This window comes from Oncorhynchus gorbuscha, linkage group LG04, assembly GCF_021184085.1.
Source record: "Oncorhynchus gorbuscha isolate QuinsamMale2020 ecotype Even-year linkage group LG04, OgorEven_v1.0, whole genome shotgun sequence".
Lineage (NCBI taxonomy): Eukaryota > Metazoa > Chordata > Actinopteri > Salmoniformes > Salmonidae > Oncorhynchus > Oncorhynchus gorbuscha.
This window is the reverse complement of record NC_060176.1, coordinates 527736-538687: the sequence shown is the minus strand read 5'-3', so window position 1 is coordinate 538687 and position 10952 is coordinate 527736.

Here is a 10952-nt window from a genome sequence, read left to right as displayed (position 1 = left end):
GACTTGCCAAGTTAAATAAACTGCCCTTCTTTAGACTAGTTGAGTATCTGGAGCATCAGCATTTGTGGGTTTGATTACAGACTCAAAATGGCCAGGAACAAAGACTGTTCTTCTGAAACTCGTCAGTCTATTCTTGTTATGAGAAATGAAGGCTATTCCATGCGAGAAACTGCCAAGTACTGAAGATCTCGTACAACGCTGTGTACTACTCCCTTCACAGAACAGTGGAAACTGGCTCTAACCAGAATAGAAAGAGGAGTGGGAGGCCCCAGTGCACAACTGAACAAGACGACAAGTACATTAGAATGTCTAGTTTGAGAAACAGACGCCTCACAAGTCCTCATCGGGCAGCTTCATTAAATAGTACCTGCAAAACACAACGTCAACATTGAAGAGGCGACTCCGGGATGCTGGCCTTCTAGGCAGAGTTCCTCTGTCCAGTGTCTGTGTTATTTTGCCCATCTTAATCTTTTCTTTTTATTGGCCAGTCTGAGATAAGTATTTTTCTTTGCAACTCTGCCTAGAAGGCCAGCATCCCAAATGTAATAGTTTTACTCTAAATGATCACAAGGAAACTAATTCAATACCCAGAGGGATATCCATTTTTATACAGATTTATGGCTGACTCATAGTCTTTGTTCACTCAAACCTTATAAGACATTGCACAACACAACATATTCTCACAAATGTACAATCTCATATGAAGAATGTTTTTCAACGGTATCCGTCAGAAAGACCAGAACAGGGTTATGAATGTTCCCGCAGTGTACTGAACATGCTCTTAAAACCTTCAGACATTCCAGTCCCTCGTGGATCATATCAAATCAAATGTTATTAGTCACATGCGCCGAATATAACAGGTGTAGATCAAGTGTTTTTGTGCTGGTCAAGGGCAGTCAAGTCTGGAGTGAACCAAGGGCTATATCTGTTCTTATTTCAAAATGTTTTGAAAGGGGCATGCTTATTTAAGATGGTGAGGAAAGCACTTTTAAAGAACAACCAGGTATCATCTACTAACAGGATGAGGTCAATATCCTTCCAGGATACCCGGGCCAGGTCGATTAGAAAGGCCTGCTCGCAGAAGTGCTTTAGGGAGAGTTTGTCAGTGATGAGGGGTGGCCGTTTGACCACGGACCCATAATGGATGCAGGCAATGAGGCAGTGATCGCTGAGATCCTGGTTGAAAACAGCAGAGGTGTATTTAGAGGGCAAGTTGGTCAGGATGATATCTATGAGGGTGCCCATGTTAACGGATTCGGGGTTGTACCTGGTAGGTTCCTTGATAATTTGAGTGAGATTGAGAGCATCTAGCTTAGATTGTAGGATGGCCCGGGGTGTTAACCATATCCTAGTTTAGGTCACCTAGCAGTAAACTCGGACAATTAGATGGGGGGGGCAATCAATTAAAATATGGTGTCCAGGGCACAGCTGGGAACTTAGGGGGGGTCTATAACAAGCAGCAACAGTGAGGGACTTATTTCTGGGGAGATGGATCTTTAAAAGTAGAAGCTCAAACTGTTTGGGCATAGACCTGGATAGTATGACAGAACTCTGCAGGCTATCTCTACAGTAGATTGCAATTCCGCCCCCTTTAGCAGTTCTGTCTTGAAGGAAAATGTTGTAATTGGGGATGGAAATTTCAGAAGTTTTGGTGACCTAATGTTTGAGGTTAGGGTTTGAGAGGGTAAATGTTAGGTCTGTTTGAGGTTAGGGTTCTGAGAGGGTAACTGCTAGGTCTAATGTTTGAGGTTAGGGTTCTGAGAGAGTAAATGCTAGGTCTAATGTTTGAGGTTAGAGTTCTGAGAATGTAAATGCTAGGTCTAATGTTTGAGGTTAGGGTTCTGAGAATGTAAATGCTAGGTCTGTTTGAGGTTAGGATTCTGAGAATGTAACTGCTAGGTCTAATGTTTGAGGTTAGGGTTCTGGGAATGTAAATGCTAGGTCTGTTTGAGGTTAGGATTCTGAGAGGGTAAATGCTAGGTCTAATGTTTGAGGTTAGGGTTCTGGGAATGTAAATGCTAGGTCTAATGTTTGAGGTTAGGATTCTGAGAATGTAAATGCTAGGTCTAATGTTGAGGTTAGGGTTCTGAGGATGTAAATGCTAGGTCTAATGTTTGAGGTTAGGGTTCTGAGAATGTAAATGCTAGGTATAATGTTTGAGGTTAGGGTTCTAAGAATGTAAATGCTAGGTCTAATGTTTGAGGTTAGGATTCTGAGAATGTAAATGCTAGGTCTAATGTTTGAGGTTAGGGTTCTGAGAATGTAAATGCTAGGTCTAATGTTTGAGGTTAGGGTTCTGAAAGCGTAATTGCTAGGTCTGTACCTTAACATAAGTTATATGCAGAGAGTGGGGTACGTGGCTAAAGTGCAAACCGATAATTCATTTTCGAATTGGTCGGGCTGTCAATGGGATGCTGAGTCTCTCCCATGGGGGAAGGTCAAGTGGCAAACAAGTCAGGCTGCTCAGCTGATTCGTTGACATACTGTAAACTGAGAAAATATGTGACTAAACTTAACAGAAAAATAAGAAATTGTGTTACTAAAACAAGGTAAATGACATAAATAATCATGGAAAAAGACGTTGAAGCACCATAACTTATATTATGGGCAGAGAACCCTATTCATCTCCATCGTTCACTGAAGTTGATGGGTCATTTATAACAAAACCTTTTGATATAAACAATCATTTCAATGACTACTTCAGTGGTATAGTGGACAAACAGGGAAGTGAAATGACAACAGTGAACCATCGTAGTTGTGTATTGAAGATCTAATAATGAAAGAGAAGGATTTCTGTTTTGAATTTGGTCAAGTTTGAGTGGAAAAGGTGGGGAAACGATTGTTATCCACCAATAATGATAAGCCACCAGGTATAGACAACCTAGATGGAAAACTATTGGGAATGGTAGCAGACTGTATTACCACCAGGTACAGACAACCTAGATGGAAAACTATTGGGAATGGTAGCAGACTGTATTACCACCAGGTATAGACAACCTAGATGGAAAACTATTGGGAATGGTAGCAGACTGTATTACCACCAGGTACAGACAACCTAGATGGAAAACTATTGGGAATGGTAGCAGACTGTATTACCACCAGGTATAGACAACCTAGATGGAAAACTATTGGGAATGGTAGCAGACTGTATTACCACCAGGTACAGACAACCTAGATGGAAAACTATTGGGAATGGTAGCAGACTGTATTACCACCAGGTATAGACAACCTAGATGGAAAACTATTGGGAATGGTAGCAGACTGTATTACCACCAGGTATAGACAACCTAGATGGAAAACTATTGGGAATGGTAGCAGACTGTATTACCACCAGGTATAGACAACCTAGATGGAAAACTATTAGGAATGGTAGCAGACTGTATTACCACCAGATATAGACAACCTAGATGGAAAACTATTGGGAATGGTAGCAGACTGTATTACCACCAGGTATAGACAACCTAGATGGAAAACTATTGGGAATGGTAGCAGACTGTATTACCACCAGGTATAGACAACCTAGATGGAAACCTATTGGGAATGGTAGCAGACTGCATTACCACCAGGTATAGACAACCTAGATGGAAAACTATTGGGAATGGTAGCAGACTGTATTACCACCAGGTATAGACAACCTAGATGGGAACCTATTGGGAATGGTAGCAGACTGTATTACCACCAGGTATAGACAACCTAGATGGGAACCTATTGGGAATGGTAGCAGACTGCATTACCACCAGGTATAGACAACCTAGATGGAAAACTATTGGGAATGGTAGCAGACTGTATTACCACCAGGTATAGACAACCTAGATGGGAACCTATTGGGAATGGTAGCAGACTGCATTACCACCAGGTATAGACAACCTAGATGGAAAACTATTAGGAATGGTAGCAGACTGTATTGACACCCTTATTGGCAATGTCTTTAACCAAAGCCTCAAGGAGTGTGTGTCCACAGACATGGAAGGAAACTACCTAAAAATAGTAAAGCACCCTTTGCTGGCTCTAACAGCCGACCAATCAGTTTGCTGCCTGTTCATAGTAAACTGATGGAGAAAATTGTGTTTGAACAAACTACTTTCAGCATGCCTATAGAGAAGGGCAACTCAACTTGTACTGCACTGACTCAGATGACTGTTGATCGGCTAAAATAAATTGATAATAAGATGATAGTTGGAGCTGTATTGTTAGATTTCAGTGCAATATTTGATGTTATTGGTTACAATTTGATATTGATAAAAACTCACTTGTTATGGCTTTACATGACCTGCCATCACATGGCTGGAGAGTTACTAAGCCAATAGAGCTCAGAGAGTATTCTTCAATGGAAGCTTCTCTGACATTAGATATGTACAGTGTGGTGTCCCTCAGGGCAGTTGCCTTGGACCATTACTCTTCTCTATTTTTACAAATGATTTGCCACTTGTCTTACAAGAAGCTAAAATGACTATGTATGCTGATGATTGCACACGCTAAGCATCAACACCTACAGCCAGTGAGCTCACTGAGACTCTTAACAAGGAGTTACAGTCCGTGTCAGAATGGGTCATTCAAAAATAAACTGGTCTTGAATACATCTAAATCAAAAGCATTGTGTTTGGTTCAAAGCATTCTCTTAGACCTAAACCTCATCTGGAGTTGTGGATTGTAAGTAAGAATTTGTTCTTAACCGACTTGACTAGTTAAATAAAGCTTCAATAAAATAAATATATATTTTTTTAAGGGTGTGCCCATTGAACAAGTTGAACTTCTAGGAGTAATCATGGTCAAGTCATATTGACAGAGTTGTTGTGAAGATGGGGAGAGGTACAGTGAGGGGGAAAGTATTTGATCCCCTGCTGATTTTGTACGTTTGCCCACTGACAAAGAAATGACCAGTCTATAATTTTAATGGTAGGTTTATTTGAACAGTGAGAGACAGAATAACAACAAAAAAATCCAGAAAAACACGTCACTGTATGTCTGTTATAAAAAGATGTTCTGCGTTTTTGACACAAAGATCACCTGTACTAGTTGTTCAGACTGTGGTTTGGTGGAGCAAAGAAAGACCTAGCAAAGCTGCAGCTGGCTCAAAACAGAGCAGCACGCCTTGTGCTTAACTGGCACACACGGTCTTTTACAGAAACATTTTGTGTGTTGAAAATGCCTAACCACTTGTATAATCTATTTGCATACACTTCAAACAGACATACATTTCCCACCAGACACACAACTATGGGTTTCTTCACGGTACCCAAACCAAAAACAGATTTAATGCATCGCTCAGTTATGTATAGAGCCATGTCATCGTGTAATGCTCTGCCACCAGAGGTTACTCAGGCAAAAAGCAAGTTTAGCTTTCAAAAAACATATTGTATCACAGCTCCTCTCCTCTGTCTAAACATCAAATGTAACTGTGCTGTATATGAATATGTATATAGGAATATTGTATAAATAGTATTTTTGTTGTCTCTTGGTGTCTTTCCTATATTTCACTCATTCTTTTCATTATTATTTTTTATTTAATGTCCTTGACTTCAGTATGACTGTTCTGTACTTTGTCATATACAGTATTTGAACATTTTATGTGGACCCCAGGTAGAGTAGCTGCTGCATGTGCAGTAGTTAATGGACCCCAGGTAGAGTAGCTGTTGCATGTTCAGTAGTTAATGGACCCCAGGTAGAGTAGCCACTACATGTGCAGTAGTTAATGGACCCCAGGTAGAGTAGCCACTACATGTTCAGTAGTTAATGGACCCCAGGTAGAGTAGCTGCTGCATGTGCAGTAGTTAATGGACCCCAGGTAGAGTAGCCACTACATGTGCAGTAGTTAATGGACCCCAGGTAGAGTAGCCACTACATGTGCAGTAGTTAATGGACCCCAGGTAGAGTAGCCACTACATGTGCAGTAGTTAATGGACCCCAGGTAGAGTAGCTACTACATGTGCAGTAGTTAATGGACCCCAGGTAGAGTAGCTACTACATGTGCAGTAGTTAATGGACCCCAGGTAGAGTAGCTACTACATGTGCAGTAGTTAATAGACCCCAGGTAGAGTAGCCACTACATGTGCAGTAGTTAATGGACCCCAGGTAGAGTAGCTACTACATGTGCAGTAGTTAATGGACCCCAGGTAGAGTAGCTACTACATGTGCAGTAGTTAATGGACCCCAGGTAGAGTAACTGCTGCATGTGCAGTAGTTAATGGACCCCAGGTAGAGTAGCTACTACATGTTCAGTAGTTAATAGACCCCAGGTAGAGTAGCTACTACATGTTCAGTAGTTAATAGACCCCAGGTAGAGTAGCTACTACATGTTCAGTAGTTAATAGACCCCAGGTAGAGTAGCTACTACATGTTCAGTAGTTAATGGACCCCAGGTAGTGTAGCTACTACATGTGCAGTAGTTAATGGACCCTAGGAAGAGTAGCTGCTGCATGTGCAATAGTTAATGGACCCTAGGAAGAGTAGCTGTTGCATGTGCAGTAGTTAATGGACCCCAGGTAGAGTAGCTACTACATGTGCAGTAGTTAATGGACCCCAGGTAGAGTAGCTACTACATGTGCAGTAGTTAATGGACCCTAGGAAGAGTAGCTGCTGCATGTGCAATAGTTAATGGACCCCAGGTAGAGTAGCTGCTGCATGTGCAATAGTTAATGGACCCCAGGTAGAGTAGCTACTACATGTTCAGTAGTTAATGGACCCCAGGAAGAGTAGCTACTACATGTGTAGTAGTTAATGGACCCCAGGAAGAGTAGCTGTTGCATGTGCAGTAGTTAATGGACCCCAGGAAGAGTAGCTGTTGCATGTGCAGTAGTTAATGGACCCCAGGAAGAGTAGCTGCTAAATTTGCATTAGCTAATGGGGATCCTAATAAACTCAACCATGTCACAGCATCCCCTACTGGTGACTGAAGAGAGATCCCCTGTATAACTCCTTCCAACACCCCCCCCAATCCATCTTCCCAGCCGCACAACAAAATATCCTCATTGTCTACAATCACCCTGAACACATATTCAGGAGGAACGAATTGCTTTCTGCTAAGCCGATTATCCATGTGGACATATTCCGATAAATGTTTGTGGAATAGTACAGAGCTGTTTCTACAATAGCAGCTGTACTGGGTAGCAGGGCGACAATACAAGCACTCAGTGCTGTAGCTCTCTAAAATAATTAGTGTTCACTCCTCGCTCGTATCTCCACTCACTCTTCAGTCTCATCTTCAGTATACCACTCGCTGAGTTTCCCATATTAGCTCTCTGCTTCAACTCTTAGGGGAGATCTCCTTCGGGAAGGGGGAAGGAAGGGGGTGGGGGTAGGAGGGATACTCAGCCCTCAGAGACCTGACAGTTTACTGTAATAGAATCGTGTGTGGTGAAAGTGAAATGTAATAGAATCGTGTGTGGTGAAAGTAAGGGGAGACAGAGGGATGAGCTTAGCAAACCCCTTGGGTAGCATTTTATGGTTCACTCAGTTCTGTGAAGGCGATGAGACTGGGTAGTAGGTATTGAGACAGGCAGCGTTTCTCACACACATACAGTAGATAAATGTGATTCCCTCCCACCCCCCCAGGGAACACTAATGAGGTGATTAAAATGAATGGGGAAATCATTTATGCTCCTGAGAAAGGATACATTTTCCAGGTTCAATGTCTTGAGCATCTGCTTAATGTATAAACACTTAATAATCATTACATTTACAATTTAGTCAGTTAGCAGACGCTCTTATCCAGAGTAGTCAGTGTATACATTTTCACATTGTCTTGTCATTAGTCTTGTTTGAATATTCTACACTGTAGTTACACTGAACCGGCATTAGTACATTGTACTGTATGTGCATAACAACCAACTGCATAGGTATTAGGGGCCCTTATTGTAAAGCGAGACTGAAGAAACACTTTGTAGGTCTGTAACGTGATGGTATTGTCAATATCAGCAGTACGCTTTTATTTTGAAAGTCATACTTTTATTCTGACATGCTCTGCCGACTACGCCAGTTATAAGATGGGTAAAAACACAATGCTTTCACGGCCAACAGTCATATTCCTTCATAATGGAAGATATCTGTGAGAAATAGATGAAAAACCAAACGAACCAACATGAAGCAGATGATGCATTATTCGTGTTATACGTCACATAAAGGGCCCCGTTTAAACCACGGAGGGCCAATTAGTCTCAACAAAGGCAACAGTAAAGCCACACAAACACAGCCAATAAACACCAACCAAGTGTTCCAGATCCAATGACCTTTCAGACTCAGGCCTCATCATGGGCAGCTGCAGCCCCTTTGATATTCATAGTTATGTTTTGTTTGCTTCTTTTTCCACCGCCAGAAATGTTGTCGGAACAAACGTGATTATCTGGTTTCTTTCAGGGCAACTTATCACACTCACGATGTTCATTTATAAAGTGTACCGCTGATGATATCTCGTGAATTTACATGACGTTTAAAGGTCAAAACAAACGATCAAGCAAGTCTTGTCTAATTGCCCCAAAAGGACATGTAGACCACATAAGTACAATGACTAGTATTGTCACGTTCTGACCTAAGTTCCTTTGTTATGGCTTTGTTTTAGTATGGTCAGGGAGTGAGTTGGGTGGGTTGTCTATGTTCGTTTTTCTATCATTTGGGATTTCTGTGTTCGGCCTAGTATGGTTCTCAATCAGAGGCAGCTGTCAATCGTTGTCCCTGATTGAGAATCATACTTAGGTAGCCTGGTTTCCCTTTTGAGTTGTGGGTGTTTGTCTTCCGTGTCAGTGACCAGTATAATGACCAGTATAATGACTAGTATAATGACTAGTATAATGACTAGTATAATGACCAGTATAATGACCAGTATAATGACCAGTATAATGACTAGTATAATGACTAGTATAATGACCAGTATAATGACCAGTATAATGACCAGTATAATGACTAGTATAATGACTAGTATAATAACTAGTATAATGACCAGTATAATGACCAGTATAATGACTAGTATAATGACCAGTATAATGACCAGTATAATGACTAGTATAATGACCAGTATAATGACCAGTAGATTGACTAGTATAATGACCAGTATAATGACCAGTATAATGACCAGTATAATGACTAGTATAATGACCAGTATAATGACTAGTATAATGACTAGTATAATGACCAGTATAATGACCAGTAGAATGACTAGTATATTGACCAGTATAATGACCAGTATAATGACCAGTATAATGACTAGTATAATGACTAGTATAATGACCAGTATAATGACCAGTATAAAGACCAGTATAATGACCAGTATAATGACTAGTATAATGACTAGTATAATGACCAGTATAATGACTAGTATAATGACTAGTATAATGACTAGTATAATGACTAGTAGAATGACTAGTATAATGACCAGTATAATGATTGACTAGCAGAATGACTAATAGATGCACTAGTAATTCTGCTCATATGGTGTTTCCTACAATATGCAGTAGGTCCGGAAACATTGCTGAAAGGATTTCCTATAACATTTAAATGTATTTACATTCTCCATCTGGTATTCATTAAAATGCAAAACAGTGACCAATCATGAGTGATAACTGCATCAAATGTAACCATTCCTGCTTAAGTAATTCAATCTCTCTCAAATTCAGAGTAAATTTAAATTACTACGTTTAAAGCTGCACTATGCAGAAATTGCTCCGCCATTTCCTGATTGCAAAATTTCTAAAAGTTTGCCTAATTTCAGATTATATGACAAAACAAGCAAGTTTAGTGGAGAGAATCATCGTAGCATCTAAACCCACTGTGAAGTATATTTCCCGTAACCAAACAGGGGCGGCAGGGTAGCCTAGTGGTTAGAGCGTTGGACTAGTAACCGGAAGGTTGCGAGTTCAAACCTCCGAGCTGACAAGGTACAAATCTCTCGTTCTGCCCCTGAACAGGCAGTTAACCCCACTGTTCCTAAGCCGTCTTAACTGACTTGCCTAGTTAAATAAAGGTACAATAAAAAACAATAAAAATATTATATTTCCAGCTCTTTGAAACTGGTGTACTAAACTGAAAGTCATAGATGCACATTTTTTGACTTAAGAACGCAAAGCATAGAAATAGCACTTATCTACCTCTTCTTAGACTTGCTTTCAATGAGAATGACAGATCTATAACTCACGTTTCTCTGTGAATTTGGTTGCATCCCTTGAAAAAGTTAGGTATTGCAGCTGCAATTTTCCAGCTCAGATTGGTGTGAAAGAAGAAAAGATATATATTTAGGAAAGACAAATGATTCATGTGAGTGATGGTCTCCCTCCCATACTAAATGTGTGGCAATCGTTTCCCTTCATGCCCCTCTCTCAATATTTTCTCTCTCTTCACGTGTTGCCATAGGAACATGAAGACATACTGTGTTCTGCAAGTTTTTGTCTTCAAACTGAAGAGTTCATTTATAGTTTTCAACTCAAGGTCTCAATTCACAAGGGTAAGGTTATAGACCAGCAGACAATGCAGCCCCTCTTAGACCTTGGGTTGCATCCATAGGAGTGCAAGCTGCAGTAATATAATAAATAATATATGCCATTTAGCAGACGCTTTTATCCAAAGCGACTTACAGTCATGTGTGCATACATTCTACGTATGGGTGGTCCCGGGGATTGAACCCACTACCCTGGCATTACAAGCACCATGCTCTACCAACTGAGCTACAGGACCACCAGTAATGCGGAGGTTTTAGTCCAGGGAAAGCAGTAGGGGTAATGTAGATTAGAAATACAACTACACAGAGCAGCAGAATGTGTGGGTAGAAACAGTAGAAAATCCATAAACCAGATCATGTGAATCCAACACACAGACATTGTAAATTACTGCAACCCATAATTATATTATACCAGCATTGTTGTCAGAACTCTGTAACTCAACCTGTATTAAAGTCTATGAACCTTTTTGTTTCACAGGGACTGAAATTTCCAAGGCAGGCTAACTTTTACAGCTCCCATATCTCGTTC